Source organism: Carya illinoinensis, chromosome 13, assembly GCF_018687715.1.
Source record: "Carya illinoinensis cultivar Pawnee chromosome 13, C.illinoinensisPawnee_v1, whole genome shotgun sequence".
NCBI lineage: Eukaryota > Viridiplantae > Streptophyta > Magnoliopsida > Fagales > Juglandaceae > Carya > Carya illinoinensis.
In genome coordinates this window covers 4,326,676-4,350,337 of record NC_056764.1, presented here as the reverse complement: position 1 = coordinate 4,350,337, position 23,662 = coordinate 4,326,676, and the positions used below count along the sequence as shown (strand labels likewise).

General features: G+C 31.3%; 1 long non-coding RNA gene across 1 annotated transcript; it reads right to left on the bottom strand.

Moving 5' to 3' along the window:
• Positions 1-16,542: 16,542 nt before the first annotated feature.
• LOC122291414 lies at positions 16,543-21,718 on the bottom strand. Its single transcript, XR_006236620.1, has 3 exons — positions 21,170-21,718; positions 18,571-18,617; positions 16,543-17,075 (listed from the first exon to the last, which is right to left on the bottom strand). It is a non-coding gene; the product is annotated as an uncharacterized LOC122291414 (long non-coding RNA).
• Between the last annotated feature and the right edge of the window lie 1,944 nt (positions 21,719-23,662).

The following is a 23,662-nucleotide window of genomic DNA, read 5'->3' as shown; positions in this document are numbered from 1 at the left end:
ACAGGTCGTTTTGGTACTTGATTGGTTCGAGACTGGAGAGTGCTGCTAGTGGTTGACAGCTTGGATTCTCCCCACACACCAATCATCCCTTCTTTTTTAATTTTTTAAAATTATTTTATTAATAAATATGTAACATATAAATGATAAATAGAACAAATTAATTAATTTAATAAAAATAAAATAAAATAAATAATAAATTTAAATATATATGACGTGGGATATGGGATAATGAGTAATATAACACAATCTCATTATATGAAAAATTTCCATTTTTGGTTGAATTGACAGTGAGATTTTCTCAATCTTGATCAAATAAGATCGAATATAATTTTTTAAATATTTTATATATTTTCTTTTTATATAATAATTCTATAAGTTAATGATGTAGTTTTCATTCAATCTAAATCATTGATAATATAAAATGTTAAATATAAATAATTACCAAATTCTATCAAATTATCAATTAATTAATATATTATATGGTAAATCTTAATATTATATATAATGATACATTCTCTAGTATCTCACAATTAATAACTATTAACGACGTAAATATAAATATAATTAATTATATTTTTATTGAATTGGTTACATGATCTACGTTAAATAACTCACTTACGTGTAATATAAGGAGAGATTGTGTGTACAATGGTTAATCCTTACGTTTGGGTTAAGTGAAACTGTGAAGTTAACTCGAAAGAAATAGAAGTGGAAAATTTGGGTCATAGATGAAGTCATGAATTTTGGCCTTTTAAGTGTATTTAATGTATTATGGGTCACTGGAGATTTGACAGGAGTTTAGGTATGATCTCATTTGTTTCTTAAAAACAATGTGGAACTGAATCAACTCAAGATCATCTTCATTATGTTTACGTGTCAATTGAAATTTGCTTAGCATTCTTATGAGAAAATCTAGAGATGTTAAAAGTTTATATAAGCGGTGCTGATGGACTATGATGGACTTTGCCTACAATTGATTGAGTTGATTTTGTGAACTATAATTGATTGAGGTGATTTTGTAAACAACTTGCATACTTTATGATGAAAACAGTTTCGGTCATTTTTTGCAATAGTCTCTGTATTTAAAATTTGAAATATGATATTTTATCATGAATAGTGTAGACATGAACAAATTGATGCACTATATTTCTCTACTACATAAAATGTGAACATGAAAATTGAATTATTTTATTCGATTATATGATATTATCTTATCAGTATATTATGCTGTTATTGCATTGTATTTGAACCATGAGGCATAAGACTTAATATGCTTTGAATATGAGCCCTACCACGAGATTTAAATTGTGGCCTTCAATTTTTTACCATGTCGCAAGAGTGTAAAATTGATACCTTCAATTTCTGACCTTGTCATGAGTGTAAAATTATGACGATTGATTTTTTTAACTCACCACAGATTTAAAATAGTTACCCTTTTTGTTTTGAGTGCAATCACTTTATTACTTCTAATTTATATTCTACTTGACTATTCGCAGAATGCGCAGCCTTGCAACTAGGATCAAATGATGGCCTATGTTTTGAGTATATCACTTTGGTGACATAGTGGATGTTTTGCTTGCCTATCTGCATAATGTACAATCTTGCCGTGAGGGTAAACATTACTTTTGTTTGTAGTGCACTCAGTTAGGTGACTTTTGTTTCTACTTGAATATCCCCATATATGCACAACCTTGTCACGATGATAAACATGATCTTTGTTATGTTGTTTCAATTATACTTGTGCATAAGGTATTTTGTATATATTATTATTGTAATGAAATGCTTTTGAAAGTATTACTTCTATTGTTTAGAATTGCTCCTTTTACATTGTGTAGCTTGCTCATATTTACACATTAGAATAGATTTATTATTTACTGAGTAGATGGACTCACCAGTTTATTCACCATTTTTCTCATATACTTGATAGTTGTGACGCCCCCAAATTCTGTTTGGGATCGAACGGACATTTGAAGAGCCGAGATATGCAACACAAGGTTATCTGCCCCCGTTCATGACATATAAGATGCAATGTTCCTAACATACTGTTGAACTCAAGATTTCAAGTTTTATGTAATTATATATTTACACATGGATTTTGATGATAACAAATGAATTCAAAGAATAAAGAAGTCTCAAGCTCAAGTTATCTACACAATGGAGTCAAGCACATCATTGAAACAAGCATGAGCAAGAAGAGAACAAGTTCACATTAAAATTATAGAGTAATGTTGTAAATCTCTTCAAAATTCGAAATTAGGATTAATGCTCAAAATTAATATTTTATCATAAAGCATTAAAATACATTTTCCACATGTGCATGAATATTTTTGAAAATTAAATTTGAAAATTTTGAAAGATGATTGATTGTCATCTTTTGCATGTGCATGCCTTGATTAAAGGGTTGAACTTTGAAAATATTAAAGATGATTGATTGTCATCTTTTGCATGTGCATGCCTTGATTAAAGGGTTGAACTTTGAAAATATTAAAGATGATTGATTGTCATCTTTCACATGTGCATGTTTTATTTGAATATTTTCAAAAGTGATTGATGCTTTTTTAGACTTATACAAAAGGTAGATGATTTTGTTTGAAAATTTTGAAAAGTAAAGTGTGTTCATTTTGTCATATGCAAAAAGTAAAAGATTAGGTTTGAATTTTTTGAAAAGGAAAATGTGCTCATTTTGTCATATGCCAAAAGTAAAAGATTTTATTTGAATTCTTTGAAAAAGTGAATGATTTTGTCTTTGACATGTGAATCTTTTTAAATTTGAATATGAAGTCTCATATGCCTATAAATAGATCATTTGAGAGCTTCACATTCACAACACCAAGAGCATACAACTTTCATTCAAAACTTTCATTCTCTCTTTTCTAAACATTGAGCCTTAATCCTTGTTCATTTTGAGATATATAGTTTGCGCTGTATTGTTCTTATTTCACTCATTGAGGAGTGTTTTCTAATAACTTACCCACTATCAGCTTTTATATCAGAAAAAGGGTGTGTATAACCCTTGTGTGTGTAGAAAGTATTCTACACGGGGAATAGTTGAATCACCACGTGTAAGGTGATTGCAAGTGTAGAGGGTGTTCTACACGGATCCTTTGTAGCGGTGTTGTTCAAAGGTGTAATAGGTTTCTATCTCCACCTGAATGAGGTTGAATAGTGAATTTGGGAATCCTCAAGGGGTAGCTTGAGGCTAGGACGTAGGCAGTGGGGCCGAACCTCGTTAACATACTGAGTTTGCTTCTCTCTTACCCTTACTCTTTATATTTATTGTTATTTCATATTTTGTTTATATTTTATATTATATATTTGATTTATAATTGTTATTTTTTTTAATACAACTCAATTCACCCTCCCTCTTGTGTTAGTCATTTGGGCAACAATTGGTATCAGAGCTAAGAGCTCTATTATAAGATTAACTATCTTTTGAGTTAAGATCTTATGGCTAACATTGCAGCTTCATTTGGTGAAGGTCAATCTAGTAGTCGGCCTCCACTCTTTTGTGGAGATAATTACTCATTCTGGAAAGTTAGAATGAGAATATTTCTTCAAGCTCAAGGTAGAGAAATATGGAAATGTATTGTAAATGGACCTTATATTCCAACAAAAGTGGTTGGTGGAGTAAAGGTCAAAAAGGAAGAAGAAGAGTTTGATTGTGAAGACGATAGACTTTATACTTTAAATTTAACTGCTATGAATTTATTATATAATACTCTTAATGGAAATGAGTTTAATAGAATAATGAATTGCGCTACGGCAAAGGAAATTTGGGATAACTTGGAAGTAACTTATGAAGGAACTTCGCAAGTCAAGGAATCAAAAATTTATATTCTTACTCATGAATATGAAATGTTTAAGATGAATGATGATGAATCTATTTCTAGTATGCACACTCATTTTACTAACATCATAAACAGCTTGACAGCTCTTGGCAAAATTTATTCTAAGGTGGAGATAGTAAAAAAAATTCTCAACTCTTTACCAAAACGTTGGGAATCAAAAGTTACAGCGATTCTTGAAGTTAGAGACCTCAAGAAGCTCGAAGTCAATGAACTCATCGGGTCACTTATCACCCATGAGTACACATTGAAAAGAGGAGAAAAAGAAGGAAAGCCAAAGAAGAGCTTAGCACTTAAAGCTGTTCCTCATGAAAGTGAAAGTGATGAAGATGAGAAAAATGACGATAAAGATGAAGAAGTTGCGATGATAACAAGAAGAATTCAGAGGTTCTTGAAGAAAAATAGAACTCCTCCGAGGAAATTCTTCAAAAAGTTTTCCAAGAAAGATTCAGGTAAAAATGACACTTTAATTTGTTATAAATGCAATAAACCTGGTCATATCAAACCAGATTGTCCTATACTAAAGAAAGATCGAAACAAGGGCAAGAAAGCAATGAAAGCTACATGGGATGATGATTCAAGTAGCTCAGATAGTGAAGCAAGCAATGAAGAATCAGCAAATCTTTGTCTTATGGCTAAAGATGACATTGAGGTAACAAATCTTGATAATGTTGAAAATCCTTCATATGAAGAATTGCAAAATGTTTTAGAAGAGATTTATGAGGAATTTGAAAAATTGGGTATCAAGTATACTGCTTTAAAAAAGAAAAATTCTTCTTTAACAAACAAAATTGAAATTTTAAGAAAAGAAAGTATCATTTTGAAAGATGAAAATCTTGAATTGAATAAGAAGAAAACCGATTTAGAAAATATTGTTGAAAACTTTACGAATGGAAAAAGAAATTTTGAAAAACTTCTTGGTAGTCAAAGATGTGTTTTTGACAAGGCAGGATTGGGATATATGCCAAAACAAAAATACAAACCTTATAAAAATTTCTTTGATAATCATTCTACATCAAAGCCTAATATTCAAAATTCTTTTCATAAAAATAATTTTGTCAAAAAAGGATATTATTATAATCATTCAAGTTTTTCATATATGTCACATGCTATTTGTAATTTTTGTAATAGAAATGGTCATAATTATCATACTTGTCCTATTAGAAGAAATCATACAATAACTATTAGGGTCATATGGGTACCTAAAAATCTTGTTTCTTCTAATACTAATAAATAAAGGACCCAAAGAACTTGGGTACCAAGAAAAATCATTTTAATTGTTTTTATAGGTATGCATGAAGTCATCCACAAGTAAAAATAAGTGGTTTTTAGATAGTGGATGTTCAAGACACATGACGGGAGACAAGACTAAGTTCTTTGATCTTAGATCTAAAGAAGAAGGACACGTGACATTTGGAGACAACTCGAAAGGGAAGATCGTGGGAATAGGTAAAATTGGTAATGAATCTTCTCTCATAATTGAAAATGTTCTACTTGTTGAAGGTTTAAAACATAATCTTTTGAGTATAAGTCAATTATGTGATAAAGGATTTACAGTTACTTTCAAAATGAATAAATGCATTATTTTGAATGATCATGATTATAATATTTGTTTTATTGCTTTTAGAAACAATAATGTTTATACAATCGATTTTGAAGAAATTACCTCACAAGATGCTATTTGCTTTTCAGCTCAAAATGAAACTAGTTGGTTATGGCATAGAAGATTAGGTCATGCCAATATGGAATTTATTTCCAAACTTTCAAAAAATGATCTTGTGAGAGGTTTACCAAAAACAAATTTTCTTAAAAACAAAATTTGTGATGCATGTCAATTTGGTAAACAAACAAAAACTTCTTTTAAAACTAAGAAACATATTTCCACTACTAGACCATTGCAACTGATACACATGGATCTTTTTGGACCAAATAGAGTTGCAAGTTTAGGAGGAAAATATTATGCATTTGTTATTGTTGATGATTTCTCTAGATATACTTGGGTCATCTTTCTTGCTCATAAAGATGAGGCACATAATGCCTTTACCAAGTTATGCAAGAGAATTCAAAATGAAAAGGACTATACTATTTCAAGTATCCGAAGTGATAGGAGAAAAGAGTTTGTTAATAAAAATATTGAAACATTTTGTGATAAAAACGGTTTTGTGCATAATTTTTCTGCTCCTCGAACTCCTCAACAAAATGGGGTAGTAGAGAGGAAAAATAGATCTCTTCAAAAGATGGCAAGAACAATGCTCAATGAGAACAACTTGTCTAGTTATTTTTGGGCCGAAGAGGTAAGTACTGCATGTTATGTTATAAATAGAGTTATGCTAAGGTCTAAGTTAGATAAAACCCCCTATGAGCTTTGGAATGAGAAAAAGTCCAACATTGGTTACTTTCATGTATTTGGATGCAAATGTTTTATTTTGAATGACAAGGATAATTTAGGCAAGTTTGATGCAAAATCTGATGAAGGTATCTTTCTCGGGTATTCTACTAATAGTAAAGCTTATAGAGTATTCAATAAAAAGACTTTGACTGTACAAGAATCTATGCATGTAGTATTTGATGAATCTAATTCTCCACTCTCCAAGAAATCTATTGATGAAGAAACAGGAGGTATAAATAACACAGAAAATCTCAATTTCAACAAAGAGAAAACAATAGAGGAAGTTCAACATGGAGCTATCAGGAAAGATCATCAAAATTTAATACAAGATGCAACCAAACAGTGGAAATTTGTGAAAGATCATCCAGTGGAACAAATTTTGGGAGAACCTTCACAAGGTGTAAGTACTCGATCATCTCTTAGAAATATTTGCAATCATACTGCTTTTCTATCTCAAATTGAACCCAAAAATATTAATGACGCACTTCTTGATGAATCTTGGATTATAGCTATGCAAAAAGAGTTGAATCAATTTGAAAGAAATGATGTTTGGACACTTGTTCCTAAACCCAAAAATCATACTATTATTGAAACAAAATGGGTTTTTAGAAACAAGAAAGATAAGTCTGGAGTCATTACTAGAAATAAGGCTCGACTTGTAGCCCAAGGTTTTAATCAAGAAGAATGAATCGATTATGATGAGACATATGCACCTGTCGCAAGATTAGAAGCTATTCGAATGCTACTTGCATATGCTTGTTATAAAGATTTCAAACTTTTTCAAATGGATGTTAAAAGTGCTTTCTTAAATGGTTTTATAAATGAAGAGGTATATGTTGAGCAACCTCCAGGTTTTGAAAATCATATTTCCCCAAATCATGTTTTCAAACTCACAAAAGCACTATATGGACTTAAACAAGCTCCTAGAGCTTGGTACGAAAGACTTAGTGGTTTTTTGATTGAAAAAGGTTTTTCAAGAGGAAAAATCGACACAACTCTTTTCATTAAATATGAAAATGATGATATTCTTTTGATTCAGATTTATGTTGATGATATAATATTCGGTGCTACTAATGAAAATATGTGTCAAGTTTTTGCTAAGACTATGCAGGAAGAATTTGAGATGAGCATGATGGGAGAACTTACATTCTTTCTCGGATTGCAAATTAAGCAAGCAAAAAGTGGGACATTCATCAATCAATCAAAATATATTAAGGAATTACTGAAGAAGTTTGGGATGGAAAATGCTAAAGAAATTGGAACACTAATGAGCCCATCAACTAAGCTTGATAAAGATGAATCCGGTAAGCCAGTTGACTCGAAGATATATCGAGGTATGATTGGTAGCTTATTATATTTAACAGCCAGTAGACCAGATATTATGTTTAGTGTGTGCTTATGTGCACGCTTTCAATCATCTCCAAAAGAATCACATTTAATTGCAGTTAAGCGCATTCTTAGATATCTTAGTGGTACAATTAACCTAGGGTTATGGTACCCTAAGCACACATCTTTCGATCTAATCAGCTACACAGATGCAGATTATGCTGGCTGTAAAATAGATCGAAAAAGCACTAGTGGAGCATGCCATTTCTTAGGTCATGCATTAGTTTCCTGGTTTAGTAAAAAACAAAATTCTGTTGCACTATCTACTGCTGAGGTAGAATATGTTGCTGCGGGTAGTTGTTGTGCTCAAGTTCTCTACATGAAGCAACAACTTGAAAATTTTAAACTCAAGTATAATCACATTCCAATCAAATGTGATCATACAAGTGCTATAAATCTTTCAAAGAACCCAATACAACATTCTAGAACTAAGCATATTGAAATAAGATATCATTTTCTTTGAGATCATGTGCAGAAAGGCGATATAGTACTAGAATTCACAAACACACACGATCAGTTAGCAGATATTTTCACAAAGCCTTTACCAGAAGATAGATTATGTATGATCAGAAGAGAAATAGGTATGATGCATGCTATAAATATCTCTTAAAAGATAGACTAGAGTCAATAAAAATAGAGATAGATTTTTTAAATACTTTTACATAAACTTGAGATTCTTAGCCTCATGTTTGAGACGCTCATTCTCTTCATACAATATCATGTCATTCTTATCCATGGGAACCGGCAAGCGGAATGAAGAATCTAATAAAGATTTCAACTGTTTATTCTTCTGCCGAATAATTCCTTTCCTTGTATGAGACTCTTGAACAATTCGTTGAAGAACAACAATTTGTTCTTTGAGCCTTTCAACTTCATGATTTTTGGCTTGTAGCCGCTGAGAAAAAGTAACAATAGAGGAAGAGTAGCGAGTCCCAAAACTCACCAAGTCATAAATAGCATCAGAATCTGACTTATTAGTCAGATTATTATTTTCTTGCTGCAACATGGCACCAATGGTAGCTGCAGAAAGGACATGAGGTTGAGATGCAGAATGCCTCATGGATGGATCTAGAGAAATGTTAGAAGAATGAGCCATTGAGAAGAGAATAGAAGGCTTAAAACGAGAATGCTGAAGGAATGCAGATGAGTTATAGAGATGAGATGAAAACTTGATGCGGATTGAATGAACTTCAGGACTGATTTTATAGAGATAGCATAAAGAATAAGACAAACTATTTTCTCTTCAAATCTTATTTAGTCAAAAGAAATACAAGATATGCTGGACACACATTGTCAAAAGTCTTCTTACTAAGCCAGCGAGATTAACAATAGATTGTCCCTATTTTTCTAGTAAACGATGAACCTCTGCTGTTATCTGCCGATGTTGACCTTGTATCTAAACCCTTTCTCATTCCAGCTCCTCTATTCGTGGTTGCAGATCATGAGCATACCAATCTGTAAATTTTTTCAACTCTTGGTTTTCTTGCTTTAGCCTTTTATTCTCACTATCCTTATTAGCAAGCTTCTGTCGTAACTCAGATATTTGCATGTTAAGATGATCAATCTCACTCACCCTCGCCATTAACCTTCGAGACAAGATCGTAACAGAGGCAGCATATTGACTACTGAGCATTCTTGATTCTGCAATAATCTCAGAATCAGTCTTACTAGAAAAACGGTTCACTGCTCCTATCATGGTATTGACGGCCTCAAGAGAGAAGATTGATGATTGATGCGTCAAGGGTTCCTGATTCAAGTCTGGAACATTAGTGGAAGAGAATTGCTCAGCCATTCTATCTTTGTGGAAAAACAGAACTCAGGTCAAGAAGCGATTATTTTTTGGCAGCCGATAGATGAAAATGATCATTTTTTTTATAGAAACTCGGAGCCTTCAATCCCGTTTGTTAATAACATCAGGCGATTGTTTAAATCTTCAGCCGTATTAAATTCATAGAGTTAGGCCTCGAGGCTTTGCAGCACTTGTCGGGTCACGGACGGCTCCATTTTTTCAACTATCTATAGTGTCTACTAACGCACCGTTTTCTTCAGTCTATTTACTTGTTGCGGATCCTTTTTAATGATGCCAAAAGGGGGAGAAGTGTTAGACTAGAACATTAACATTGTTTGAATTGCTAAACTTATTATATATACTTGGAATTATATTTATACTTTTGCTTGAAAAACTAACGCACATTCTTAGGGGGAGTTTAAGTATTAATACAGGTTTCAGGTTCTATCAAGTATTTGTTATCATAAAAAAGGGGGAGATTGTTGAACCCAAGATTTCAAGTTTTGTGTAATTATATATTTACACATGGATTTTGATGATAACAAATGAATTCAAAGAATAAAGAAGTCTCAAACTCAAGTTATCTACACAATGGAGTCAAGCACATCAAGGAAACAAGCATGAGCAAGAAGAGAACAAGTTCACATTAAAATTATAGAGTAATGTTGTAAATCTCTTCAAAATTTGAAATTAGGATTAATGCTCAAAATTAATATTTTATCATAAAGCATTAAAATACATTTTCCACATGTGCATGAATATTTTTGAAAATTAAATTTGAAAATTTTGAAAGATGATTGATTGTCATCTTTTGCATGTGCATGCCTTGATTAAAGGGTTGAACTTTGAAAATATTAAAGATGATTGATTGTCATCTTTTGCATGTGCATGCCTTGATTAAAGGGTTGAACTTTGAAAATATTAAAGATGATTGATTGTCATCTTTCACATGTGCATGTTTTATTTGAATATTTTCAAAAGTGATTGATGCTTTTTTAGACTTATACAAAAGGTAGATGATTTTGTTTAAAAAATTTGAAAAGTAAAGTGTGCTCATTTTGTCATATGCAAAAAGTAAAAGATTAGGTTTGAATTTTTTGGAAAGGAAAATGTGCTCATTTTGTCATATGCCAAAAGTAAAAGATTTTATTTGAATTCTTTGAAAAAGTGAATGATGTTGTCTTTGACAATTGAAAAAGAAGAACATTTTATTTGAATTTTTTGAAAAAGTGAATGATGTTGTCTTTGACATGCGAATCTTTTTAAATTTGAATATAAAGTCTCATATGCTTATAAATAGATCATTTGAGAGCTTCACATTCACAACACCAAGAGCATACAACTTTCATTCAAAGCTTTCATTCTCTCTTTTCTAAACATTGAGCCTTAATCCTTGTTCATTTTGAGAGATATAGTTTGCGTTGTATTGTTCTTATTTCACTCATTGAGGAGTGTTTTCTGATAACTTACCCACTATCAGCTTTTGTATCAGAAAAAGGGTGTGTATAACCCTTGTGTGTGTAGAAAGTATTCTACACGGGGAATAGTTGAATCACCACGTGTAAGGTGATTGCAAGTGTAGAGGGTGTTCTACACGGATCCTTTGTAGCGGTGTTGTTCAAAGGTGTAATAGGTTTCTATCTCCACCTGAAGGAGGTTGAATAGTGAATTTGGGAATCCTCAAGGGGTAGCTTGAGGCGAGGACGTAGGCAGTGGGGCCGAATCTCGTTAACATACTGAGTTTGCTTCTCTCTTACCCTTACTCTTTATATTTATTGTTATTTCATATTTTGTTTATATTTTATATTATATATTTGATTTATAATTGTTATTTTTTTTAATACAACTCAATTCACCTCCCCTCTTGTGTTAGTCATCTGGGCAACACATACATCTAACATTATGCAATATTCGCAGTGGATAAATTTTTTTTTTCTTTAGCAATACTATGCACCAAATTGAAAATATCTTAAATACTTAAAACATACTTCATACATAAAGACCCATTGAACAACTAAGATCACAACACTAGTCCAAAATGGTTATGATCCAAATAGTACTAGAGATGCAACTTCATTGTACAAGTAGTAATTTACGTTAACTACTATATTAACAATGACGTCGCACCATCGCTCAATCAACTGTGTCTAGTTGTTCAGCTTCTGATTCTCTTTCAGGTCCTGTAACAAGATCTATCATTTGAGAGGAATGGTAGTTCAGACTATCAAAATGAGATTTGTAATCAAATCTCAGTAAGTTAACAAAAAACTTCCACACAAGCTAATGATGCGTGGATGACAGTTAAAGTATGAATGCATAATCAAATTCATAAGTAATTAAAGTATAACTTGACGTACAACATAACATAATTGACATAACTTAAATTAAAACGTGAACTGAACTTGACTTGACATGAACTTGATTTGAAACTTGATTTAACATGAACGTGATCTGAAACTTATTCTTTAACTGCTTAAATGCATACTCCACAGTTGTTGTGGCTCCATGTATTCTATATGTCACAATTGCTGTGTATCACGTAGTGTATGCGTCACAATTATTGTGACCCCATACATAAGTAATCAAAGCATAATTTGACATATGATATAACATAACTGACATAACTTAAATTGCAACGTGAACTGAACTTGACTTGACATGAACTTGAATGTGAACATAATATGTACGTGAACATAACATGACATAATATAAACTTGATCTGACACATGACTTAACATGAACGTAATCTGAAACTTATTCTTTAAATGCTTAAATACATACTCTATAGTTATTGTGGTCCCATATATTCTACGTGTAAATACATACTCCACAGTTGCTGTAGCCCCATGTATTCTACGCATCATAATGCAGTTAAATTCATACTCCACAGTTGTTGTGGCCCTATGTATTCTACGTGTCACAATTATTGTGTCTCACGTAGTGTATGCATCACAATTGCTATGACCTCATACTTCGTGTGCCACAATTATTGTGGACCCCATAAAACTAAATATAACTCAAGATGAAACGTGACTAGAATACGAAAGGACATAAGCATTGACGTAACATAACATGATTTGAACATAACTTGAAAGACATAACCAACTTGAGATAGGGTTATATCGTGACATAACTTAAACACGTAACACACAATATTTCATATATGATATCACATGTAATGGAAACATACTTAACATGACATACTTGTAACAGTGAACATGACATGACATATATGATAACATATATACATACACTGTAGTTTCTCTATTTAACACACATACATAATAGACTGCTAGTAAATTAAGAGCTAACTTACTTCGATCTTTGCATTTCTTATAAAAGCTCAAGCGTGATAACGATGAACTGTAATTAGTGATTATAAAAGTTAGAACTAAATTATTAATAATTTGAAATATGAAAAAATACTAACTTAAAAGTAAAATTTTCATTTTACCTTCTACATGTGAGAAAATGACAATTTTACCCCTAACTTAAGGGTTTTGCATGCTAACTCCAAAAGTCACTAAAATTTACATGCCTTATGTAAATTTTATCCTAAACTCAAATATTAATTTAGAAAAATTTAAAACTAATCACAACTATTAACACTCCATAGGGCCGAAATTCTCATATGCTATTTCCATTGATTTTTATTTCTAACATGTTTTGATCAACCTTTTGATCTATAACTTATAAAGATGTGATCTTCAAACCAAACCGTCACATGATTTAAAAAGATGTCCTAAAACAAATATAAGCTTCTAATTCAAAATCACATGGTTAAATATTAACCAAAACATAAATTGAGTCAAAAACATCTACACTTTAGCCTATCCGAATATCTCTTTGCATAATATTTCATATCTTTAAAACTAACATCAAATATCTTCAAAATAATATTCTAATATGTATATAATAGGCTTAGGATCATCCAATAAAATTATCAAAACCATTGGAATAGGTTTAAACCACCAAAGATTTAAACTTTATCAAAACAGAAACTATTTTTTCTCTTCCAGTTTCTAAGTTTCTAGATCTAAGAAAATTTTTCATCAAAATCTTTAATCATGCAACAAATCCTAAACTAATAATCATATACATATGTTAACAATACTCCATAAAAATTTTGAACCAAGATCTATCCATTAGCTTGGTCAAAAACTCTAAAATATAACATATTCTCCAGTTTATCTCCTAGAACGACATTTCTAGAGTTTAAATAATATTTGACTGAACAAATAATTTTCAAATGGAACAAATAAGATATCCACCTAAACTAAACTAAAAAAGAAACAACTTGTAGAAAAGAGACTTTATGATAAAACACTTACAGTAGTTTCGAAATGAGCGTGCAAAAGAACACATAAAAGCTGTCCGAGAGAGTGTTTGGTGTTCATTCAATGAAAGGTATAAAGAAAGATGGTTTCGTGGGGAGTGACTGTATGTATTTTTGCACAAAATATAGAAGAGGGTGAGGCTGAAGTGAAGGTTGAGTGTAGGTCTTTCTTATCCAATAATATCTACAAAAATCAACTCAAAATATTTTTACCCAATAATATCCACAAAAATCAACTTAACATATTTTTATCCAATAATATCCACAAAAACTAGCTTAAGATATTTTTACCCAATAATATCCACAAAATTAGCTAAAGATATTTTTATCCAATAATATCTACAAAAATCAGCTCAATATATTTTTATCCAATAATATCCACAAAAATCAGATCAAGATATTTTTATCTAATAATATCTACAAAATCAGATTAAGATATTTTTATTCAATAATATCCACAGTTTTGAACAAACGTTTCGTCCAAAAGTATGAAAAAGAGTTATTCCGCTATAGGACCTTAATACATTTTGACACTTCTAACTATCTCCAATAATTAAAAACACATTTCTGATACTATAGTGAGTAATAACACTAACTATATAGTTAGACTAAAATCTATACGATTAATAGATTCGTGAAAGTTTATGGGGTCTTCAGATTCCTAAAACCAATAGAAATTCTACAATTGAATTTCTAGCGGGTTGTTACAATCTTCCCTCCTAAAAAAAAAGATTTCGTCCTCGAAATCGAAGTAAGTAAGAAATAATAAGTTAAGGAATAGATGTTGCTTACCAACCTGCAGTCTATCCCGTATATATCTACTTTTGAGATTATGTCATTCTTTAACTCTCTTACTTTAAACAACAATTATATTATAATTTTTTTTTCCACAAGGTTGGTCAAGTTGTATCGACATACTCTCCAAATCTAAAATTTTAAATAAATAATCTTCCAAAACTCTTCCTTAGAAAAACACAAGCGATATACTTTAAGTGTTCTTGTAAATAACATAGTTAGTAGAAAATTCATCAAAATTAAGCCGCTAACCTCTTTTTTTTTTTTTTTTTTTAACAAAAATGGTGGCCATCTGTTTTAGACCAGACAAGCTCTGATCCGCAGGATCTTTACAGGTTTTTTGTAACTATCAGGCGCTGTAGAGTTATAATATTACATAACTCTTCTGTAACTGTCAAGCGCCGCAGACTTATGATACTATATCTCTTGTAAAGAGATGTTTCACGAGAGATGCTGTGAAGCCATAAATATGTTTTGTCATAATTTTCTATATAAAAGAATTATTCAGTTCATCTTTATTCGCATCTCATCTTCTTCACTTTTCTGTATTTAGTCTGCATTCTTACTCTACAATATCTTTCTGCATTCTCACTCTGCAATGGCTCAACAATCTTCTTATGACCAATATATGAGGTATTTTGCATCTCGTTCATCAGTTGTTTCTGCTTCTACCGTAGGTGATATAATGTAACACAATAATGATCTGACTAATAAGTCAGATAATGAAATTATCTACGTGCTTGTGAGTCTCGGTACCCGATACTCATCAACCATTGTCGCATATTCTCAGCGACTACAATCCAAGACTGGTGGGGTTAACAAACTCAACGAGAATATTTCTATATTTCAGCGACTTCTTCTAAAATCCAATATGAAGATAGAAATACTAAAGCAAGAGAATGGAAATTTAAAATCTTTACTTAAATCTTCTTTACGATTGTCTACTCCTTTAGATAGGAAGGACATGCAGATTTTTTAAGAGCTATTCGTTTAAAGAATGAGGCGAAGAGCCTTAAATTTCTGTAATTTTGTTTCGAGATTATAAAATAATAATTCATCACAAATATTCATATTTGTGTTTTCTATCTTCTGGTAGATGTCTGTGTGCTCCATTTTATTTCTCCTTTAATAATGCACACCTCTTACAAAACCGTAATATGAATCTGAAATACTAATTGTATTTAAGAGATGGTATTTCAGATCTAATAATTTCATTCATCTCCCCCTTGAAGCCGCAAGGGTTTCAGATTTATATATCAAATATGTGCAGTTTTCATGAACTCTTTTGGAACTTCAATGATATTTAAATCATCAATATAAACTGCAATAAGTTAATATAGATACTGAAAGTATATGAAAAATAGCTTGCTTTAAATCATATAAGAATTTTTGAAACTTAATAGAATACATATTTCTGGATGTATTCAAATTAGAAGTTTCAGGCATTTTATATCTTTCAGGAATTTTCATATATATGTCATGATCCAATTATCCATATAAATATGTAGTTAATTATACATATCCAAACTCTTGGTAATTTTCAAGCTAATAAAAACCTCAAAGAGTTCTACTGGTCTAGAACTAACTTACTTCTTCATAATCGCAACAATCATTTCTCTTCTTAGTTGGTACTTCGATAACTAACCAGTTAATAATTTAAACTTGAGACTTTCTTTCTTATGATTGTCATAACTCTTCTATCCATCATAAGCTATCACTTATTCTAATTCTAAATAAAATGATTTGTTCCTACTGTTCATTTAAATCCTTAAGACTAAGATTTTACTCCCCATATAATAGTCTTTAAAAGAAGATCGATCTATGTATCCATAAAGATAGTGCTTCGCTAGAAACCATTTACTGACGATGTGGTAAAACTATTATCATAAATGAATTATACTCAGGCCAAAGCTTCTCGTAATCAATTTATTCTTCTAAATACAAATTCCATCGTATTCTTAGAATCAAAGAAATTCTCCAAATATGTGGGATACTATTCATCAACCTTAAATATCATTTCTCACATCACTTAGAAGTATTATATATATGCATTGGTATGAACAATAATATTTCTAATAAGATTTGTTACTCTTACCACCAGGGTAACAATTCAGATTCCTAACTGAGTTCTCATGCTCTACCACAATTACTAGAAACAGGGACTCGTTTGAATAAAACAATGTACAATTTACCAACCCTAATGACTTGACATACTCCAAAATAACAATAATGCAATACTACTATCAATTACAATAAAATTAACATTAACTATGTTTAACCACACATAGATCCTATTAAAATACCAGTGACGATGCTAGCTCCTGTAGTTCCTGGGGCCCCATCATCTACGTTTCTCTGAGTAACAACATACACTCTAATGGGTATGTGCACTCGCCGTAGTTGTTGATGTCTAAGCACGTCGATCAGCAAACGTACCACCTCAGCTAATCCTCCATCCATTGGGAGATTCTGGTCCTCTTGATTGTTATCTCCTTTAAGATTCCAATGTATTCTACCACGAGTCATGCGTTCCTTCTTGAAACACATGAATACACGTATTAAAACTACATACTACCTTTCATACCTTAAGAAATTCAATCCTAATGACGACTAAAATTTCAAGTCTAATGTTTGGTACATTTCCTAAGGACATGTGGACTTACAACTCAGAGACGTATTGCTCTGATACCACCCTGTGACGCCCCCAAATTTCATTTGAGACATGCAACACAAGATTACTTGCCCCCGTTCATGACATATAAGATGTAATGTTCCTAACATGCATATAACATTATGCAATATTCGTGGCGGATAATTTTTTTATTTTTTTAGTAATACTATGGACCAAATTGAAAATATTCCAAATGCTTAAAACATATTTTATACATAAAGACCCATTGAATAACTAAGATCACAACACTAGTCCAAAATGGTTATGATCCAACAAGTACTAGAGATGCAACTCCATCGCATAAGTAGTAATTTATGTTAACTACTATATTAACATTGACGTCGCACTGTCGCTCAGTCAACTGTGTTTAGTTGGTCAGTTCCTAATTCTCTTTCAGGTCCTGTAACAAGATCTACCACTCGGGGGGAAGTTGGGACTACCAAAATGAGATTTGTAATAATCTTAGTAAGTTAACAAAAAACTTCCCCACAGGCTAATGATGCATGGATGGAAGTAAAAGTATGAATGTATAATCAAATTCATAACTTGACAATATAGCATAACTGACATAACTTAAATTAAAACGTGAACTGAACTTGACTTGATATGAACTTGATCTGAAACTTGACTTAACATGAACTTGCTCTGGAACTTATTCTTTAACTGCTTAAATACATACTCCACAGTTGTTGTGGTCTCATGTATTTTACGTGTCACAATTGCTGTGTTTCATATAGTGTATGCGTTATAATTGCTGTGACCCCATACATAAGTAATCAAAGCATAGCTTGACGTACAACATAGCATAACTGACATAACTTAAATTGCAACGTAAACTGAATTTGACTTGACATGAATTTGAACATGAACATAACATGACATAATATAAACTTGATCTGACACTTGACTTAACATGAACGTGATCTGAAACTTATTTTTTAACTGCTTAAATACATACTCCACAGTTATTGTTGCCCCATGTATTCTACATGTCACAATTGCTGTGACCCCATATTTCGTGTGCCACAATTGTTGTGGACCCCACGAAACTGAATGTAACTCAAGATGAAACGTGACTGGAATACGAAAGGACATAAGCCTTGACGCAACATAACATGACTTGAACATAACTTGAAAGACATGACCAACTTGAGATAGGGTTATATCGTGACATGACTTAAACACGTAACACATAATATTTCATATATGATATCACATGTAACGGAAATATACTTAACATGACATACTTGCAACAGTGAACATGACATGACATATATGATAATACACATATATACACTGTAGTTCATTTATTTAGCACACATACATAATAGACTGCTAGTAACTTAAAAGCTAACTTACCTCGATCTCCACATTTCTTATAAATGCTCAAGCACGATCACGAGGATCTGTAATTAGTGATTTTAAAAGTTAGAACTAAATCATTAATAATTTGAAATATGAAAAAATACTAACTTAAGAGTAAATGACAATTTTACCCCTAACTTAAGGGTTTTGCATGCTAATTTCAAAAGTCACCAAAATTTACAAACCTCATGTAAATTTTATCTTAAACTCAAATATCAATTTAAAAAAATTTAAAACTAATCACAACTATTAAAACTCCATAGGGCCAAAATTCCCATATGCTATATCTATTGATTTTTGTTTCTAACTTGTTTTGATCAACCTTTTGATCTATGACTTATAAAGATGTGATCTTCAAACCAAACCGTCACATGATTTAAAAAGATGTCCTAAAATATATATAAACTTCTAATTCAAGATCACATGGTTAAACATTAACAAATATAAATTGAGCCAAGAACATACACATTTTCGCCTATCCGAATATCTCTTTGCATAAAATATTTCATATCTTTAAAACTAACATCAAATATTTTCAAAATAATATTCTAATATGTATATAAGAGGTTTAGGATCCCTCCAATTAAATTATCAAAACTATTGGAATAGGTTTAAACCACCAAAGATTTAAATTTTCTCAAAACAGAAACTATTTTTTCTCCTACAGTTTCTAAGTTTCTAGATCTAAGAAAATATTTTATCAAAAATTTTAATTATGCAAAAAATCCTAAACCAATCATATACTCTATTCTAAACCAACAATACTCCATAAAAATTTCGGACTAAAATCTATCCATTAGTTTGGCCAAAAACTCTAAAATACAACATATACTCTAGTTTATCTCCCAGAATGATCCTTTTAGAGTTTAAATAATATTTGACTGACCAAATGATTTTCAAATGAAACAAATAAGATATCCACGTAAATTAGACTAAAAAAGGAACAACTTGTATGAAGGAGATTTTATGATAAAAATTTTGAAATGGGCGTGCAAAAGAACACCTAAAAGCTATCCGAGAGAGTATTTGGTGTTCATTCAATGAAAGGTATAAAGAAAGATGATTTTGTGGGGAGTAGCTGTATGTATTTATGCACAAAATATGGAAGAGGGTGAGGCTGAAGTGAAGGTTGAGTGTAGGTCTTTCTGACTCAATAATATCTATAAAAATCAACTCAAGATATTTTTACTCAATAATATCCACAAAAATCAGCTTAAGATATTTTTATCCAATAATATCCACAAAAATCAGCTTAATGTATCATTACCCAATAATATCCACGAAATTAGTTTAAGATATTTTTATCCAATAATATCCATAAAAATCAGCTCAATATATTTTTATTCAATAATGTCTACAAAAATCAGCTTAATATATTTTTATCCAATAATATCCACAAAATCAGTTTAAAGATACTTTTATCCAATAATATCCACAGTTTTGAACAAACGTTTCGTCCGAAAATATGAAAAAGAGTTATTGCATTATAAGACCTTAAATAACCTACCGATCTAATGATACAAATTATAATACATTTTAACACTTCTAACTATCTTCAATAATCAAAAACACACTTCTGATACTATAGTAAATAATAACATTAACTATATAGTTAGACTATAAAACCTATACGATTAATGGATTCATGAAAATTTATTGAGTCTTCACGAGATTTTTAAAACCAATAAAAATTTCACAATTAAATTTATAGCGGACTGTTATAATAGTTGTGACGATTAAAATAGATAGCAGGTGAGAGGGATTCTAAGAGAAATGTGAAGTAAATGCGGCAATGCCATATCTGAGTTAAGAAAATTTGCTAATATCTAATTTATTTAATTTGGAATAATTTGTTACAATAGGAGAAGATGAGAAAAATGAAGGGAAAATTTTGGATTTTTAGATTTATAATATAAATATCCCAATAGAAGAACTATAACAAAAACAAACAATTAATAAATATTAGCCGATTTCCCTGTATTATTGAAGGATTTTGTTTAACATTACTGACTTGCAACAAATGAAAGCCTCAGCACTCTGAAAAATTAGTCGATTTCCTATAAAAAAATCCTCAGGAGTTGTGGAACATTGGCCGGAAAGAAATCAAAATGAAAGTTAAAATTTAAATTTACCACATAGCATCCATTTTCGACTTTTATTTTCTAACACTGTATTTAGTATTATTTAAAATAGTAAAAACAACTATTTAGAAAAGCATGGAAACATATACAGATCGCGTATGCATATCCTTTTTTCTTTTTGCACCTTTTGGTGCAAAAAGAAAAAATCCAAAGAAACAAATAAAAACAGTCTATTATAAAATGCCACTACATTACAGGTACAGTACAATCCTATTGAATTAACAAAAAATATGTACAAAGATAGAACGGAAATCTGAAAATTTTGAACTAAAAGAATAAACTAGAAAAGCATTATCACAAAGGGAGGGAAGGTGGGGGAGGGAGGGAACACCTATACGTTTCAGTTTCTTGGATATTTGAACCAGGCAGAATAATAATTAATTACAAGAACTTTTACAGAAATTATTGCCGTGAAATCAGAGAGTTGAGAAGAAGGAAGAATTAGAATCGACCTGTGATCGTGTGAAGAAGCAGAAGAATAAGCTCTCTCTCTCTCTCTCTCTCTGCTATAGAGTCGAGACTCCGGCAGCCGGAGCAAAATTTTTTTCAGCAATCCCTCGCATAGAGAATGGAATGAGCAAATTAAACTTGTAGACTCTGTTTTATACGTAAATTTAACTTGCTGTACAGAGCTTCTCACCCGCGAGATAGAATTTCTCAAGAATTCTTTAGCTAATAGCTTAAACAAACTAAATCATATCATAAAATACAATCTGATTGCAGATTCAATCCATTGATGTGAAAGAAATCAAAATCAATGTATATTTCACATAAAACTAACAGATCAGAAAGTAAACAAACATAGATGAATTGAGGACGGACTCAAAATAGGAATCTGATGTACCTCTTGCTGTTGCGGGGGGACAACATCTCATGTGGCCATGATCTCTTGTTGTTTTCATTGAAGTACCTCTCTCTCTGAGTTGTTGTGTTTCTTTCTCTCTACAGACACAGGGTTTGCAAATATGGAGGAACATTGTAAACAAATAAAAAAACAAAAACAAAAGGAAACGAGGCGGATATGAGAATTCCAACCCCTATATATCCTTCATTTTGAATATTGTAGCCGTTAACATATTTCTCAACGGGCTTTTAGTTTTGAAATTCCTAGCCGTCCGTAATTTTTAAGTGGAAAGTGCTAACTACATATTACCGTTATAGAATTTATTTTATAATCAAATAATTATTTATTTTATTAAAAATAATTTTAATTATACATAATTACATTCATTTGAAATAAAAGTCATAAAGAAATTATCAATATATCGTTTTCAAGGGGAGAAAATTATGATATTTTTAATTTGCAAATACACTTAGCACTTTGGCAATTTGTAGTTAGAGCTTTGATGTTGGCACTCTTTGCCAGTTTTGTTAATTTCCGATCTTCTAGATATTGCAGAGTTAATTTTTGATTACACGGTTCATTTACAATCATATTTGTAACTGACATGGATTTAGAACCAATCGTTAATTCTTTAGGTAATGTGTTGAGGTGAGAAAATTTGGTTGCCTCTTGTCGGGTCTTGTGGTTTTAAGTGCTTTGCTAATCAACTTTTCATGGGCAGGTGATTCATACCTTGTTGCCGGTACTGATGGTGTGAGAACTTAATAAAGGCCTTGTTACGACAGCGATACTAAATGAGATGAGATATGTAAATAGTATTGAAATGATTTATAAATAGTAGTAAAATATTTTGAGTTAATATGTTTTTTGAGATTTTCAATAATGAGAGGGAAAACGTTGAATAAAAATATTATAAAGTTAAAATATTATTATTTTTAATATTTTTAATATTAAAAATAATATTAAAATATTTTAATATTTTAATATAATATAATATTTTAATATTATTTTTATTTTGAAATTTGATAAAGTTGAATTATTTTTTGTATTCTGTTTGGTAGTTTGGGAAGGTTTTAATGATTAGTTAAGATTAGATGAAAAAGTTAAAAATTTAAAATTGAGAAGTTTTTGTTTATATGGTGTTTAAATATTGAGATGAGATGAGTTAGCAGGACTTTGCTATTCAAACTAGGCTTACATTTGAAATTGGAATCCATGAAACTATTGAGATTGATTTGGTAGAGATTTATATTGAATCCATTCTACCATCTATGATTTACTTTCTAAGACTCTATCAAGCATTATTCATATATTGGTAACTATGTTTTATCAAGTAAAAATCCTTATCCAAACTTCCTTGCATCCTTCACTATATTATTTTGTCTTCTGTTTTCATCTTGTTTTCTAAGCCATCTTGACCTCATACATACAACGAACAAAGAATAATGAGATTACGAATCCATTTGATAAAACCTTGTGAAGAGATAGACCTACATATTTTTTTATTTATTATTTAATTTTTTATTTTTTATGTAGGGTTTCCATAACATCATATTGCAATGAGGAGCACTTGGAGGCGGTCCGATGTGTAATGGTGTTTTACACCAACCAATAAAGTGATACCACATACAAGTTCCAGCTTCATTGTGAATAGACCAGCGTGCACTAGATCAATTTCACATCACGAGTTTACCTCTCAAAATCATTTTTGCAGATCATTGAGCCTGACGTTGCCTCTCCTCCTCAACCCATCATTGGCCTCCTCCCATCTCTCTCTCTCTCTCTCTCTCTCTCTCTCTCTCTCTCTCTCTCTCTCTGTGAAAAAACCAGTCGGCATTGATCTTTTCTTCTCCTCCCCTAAGCTCTGTCGGCCTACTCCCATCGTCCACTATCTTCTTGTCACAACCCCAATGAGATTTGCCCGGAACTACACCTTGACACGACTCATGAAGGGTCATGACAGTCACATGGCTAGCCTGCTTGCATTTCTTGGCTCAGGTCATGACACGCAGCGGGCAACCATGGAGGCTACTGGCCGTGTGTAGACCATGTGTGTAGGCTTGCGCATGCCCTTGATCGTGCACCTACGTGCATGCATGCG